Below are 2642 nucleotides of genomic sequence, written 5' to 3' on the forward strand. Positions count from 1 at the left end.
TTCGCTTTCTACCAAATCCTTCCCACTTTGCATGTGTCAGTTACATAAAGCCTTGCGGGAAAATCACCATCTTCGTCATGGAGGCTGAATGCAGTATGGCCTATTTCTGAAGGGCATTGGTTTAACTTTGGAACAAGCATTGCAGTTCTGGAAGCAAGAATTTATCAAAGGAAAGATGGATCCAGACAAGGTAATTTTCAAAAAAAAACAGAGGAGTGGTAACTGATATTTTAATTTGGTCTGAAAACGAAAAGGTCTGCTTTTTTTAAAATATGCTCCCTGCAATGTGAGTCTGAACTCTTACATTTAGAACAAACAAAATCTTAAAATTACTGATTGGTAGTTTTTTTTTTTCCCTCGTGGTGCTTTATTTTATTCTGCAGAAAAATTTTTTTTTTAATAAAAATAAAAAATAAAACATTGGTTAAGGAAATGTAGGGTGTGGAAGGAGAATGTTCTAGATCAGGAGCTGGCTTTTGGGCCAAATGTGGCCCACAACCTGATTTTGTAAATAAAGTTTTATTGTAATGCATCCATGCCTATTCACTTACATGTCGTCTAGAGCTGCTTTTGTGTTATAATGACAATTCTGAGTAGCTGTAACAGTGATCATAAGGCCTGCAACCTCTACATTTCACTTTACAGTAAAAGTTTGTAGACTTCTGTTCTAGATTAAGAAAATTAAAAAGACATGGCAATTATGCACGCTGTGCTATCTTGGCCTGCATCCCAGATTTAAAACAAAACAAAACAGTGTTTTGAAAGAACGTTATTGGGAAAGCTGGGAAATTTTATATGGGCTTTACATTAAATGAAGATATTACTTCAATGTTCAGTTTCCTGAATGCTGTAATTATTGTGTTAAATCAGAAAATACCCATTACAGGAAAGAGGTGAAGTATTTCAGAGTAAAAAGGTGACATCTTCAGAAACATCTCTATATTAATTCTTAATGATACAGAAAAAATGTATGTATGATAATACCAATTTATGTAACATAGATGAGAAATATAGAAAAATATTAACAACTGGTCAATGTTCACTTTCCCACAGTAACTTTTATATAGGTTCAAATGACTCAAAACAAAACTTGCAGAAAAACTAAGCAGCTCCCTGAATGCAGCCAGGTGTGGTGGTACCACCTGTAGTCCCAGCTACCCTGGTAATGCATCCATGCCTATTCACTTACATGCCTCTGTGTAGTACTTATCTTATTAATAATAAAAACAATATATATATATATATTGCATTTATTATATTAAATGTGACAACAAAAACATCTTACATATATATGTAATAAATACATATATATATATATATATGTCCATATATAATAGTATATAATAAGTTTACTTGGTGATAAGTTATATGCTGTGGGGGGATATGATGGACAGGCATACCTTAATACCATGGAGGCTTATGATCCCCAGACAAATGAGTGGACCCAGGTTGCTCCACTGTGCCTGGGAAGAGCTGGAGCTTGTGTTGTGACTGTAAAATTATAATTTAGTGCTCTGTTTTCTACACGAAGACACCGTCTTCCTTTATTCATTTAGTACAATTATTATATCAATGGATGCATTTTTAGTAAATGTGTATTGTCACAATCCTGGGCACAAAGTGCCTGATCTCAAAGTGAAGATAATAAAACGAGAGAGGAAGGAGTGGGTGGACCAGGATTAATTCCTTTCATTTCTTAGTAAATTAAAACCTGCAGCTGGTGGATTGTGAACACACATTCCTGATGTAATATGTGAGGACAAATGCACTGCTCTGGAACGAAACCCAGTGCTAACTGGGGATTTCATTTATTCAGTCAAGCACATCTTACTCACGTCCAGATTTATTTTCTTACAGTGAACACACACCAGATGAAACTACTAAAATGTTACTTTTTGTAAGTTTATCATACATGAGTTGCAGTAGTTTGCTTGTTTAACCACAACCACTATTTTAATGATACACTAAAGCTAACACTATTTAGTTTTTTCAGAAAAATCTGCATTATATGCATGTTGGTTGTGGATTTTGTTTCTCAAACTGGCTTAGTCCAGTAAATAAATGCATTAAAGACTTAAAGCAACAATAACCAAATAAAAACTTGATAGGTTCTTTGAAATCTATTTAACTATTCATTCCATTCCATCTAGACTCACCAAGAACTACATGTTATGATATTAAGTTGAAGTTGAAACATGATGTTTTGCATTAAATTTAAGATATGCAAATTTATTACGTAGAGAAAATGTTATATACCCTATAATATTCTTTCACCTAATTAGTATTTAATTATATGAATTTGTTTTATATTATAAAAGATCTCTTGATTTTGTCTTTTGATATTGACAAAATTATTTGGATATTCTTATGTTTTCAAGTCTGTATCTGCCTCCCCTGCCTTATTTCTTATGTTTTGCCACAGTTAACCCATTGTGCTTCTTTGTAACCAAACAGTTTGTGGGGGGAATGGGCTTATTGAATGTCTAAAAAATAAGTTTAAAGTGTTTGTTACCCCAAGTTTTGTACATTTGTAAACTCTAATTACATATGTGAATGTTATTACTCTCAGTGAATTGTTATTGTTTGCAAAAATGCACTGGGCAGTAACATTTTGTGATAAATCCTGTGAGATATGTCAAAAA

Source organism: Cebus imitator, unplaced genomic scaffold, assembly GCF_001604975.1.
Source record: "Cebus imitator isolate Cc_AM_T3 unplaced genomic scaffold, Cebus_imitator-1.0 Scaffold895, whole genome shotgun sequence".
Lineage (NCBI taxonomy): Eukaryota > Metazoa > Chordata > Mammalia > Primates > Cebidae > Cebus > Cebus imitator.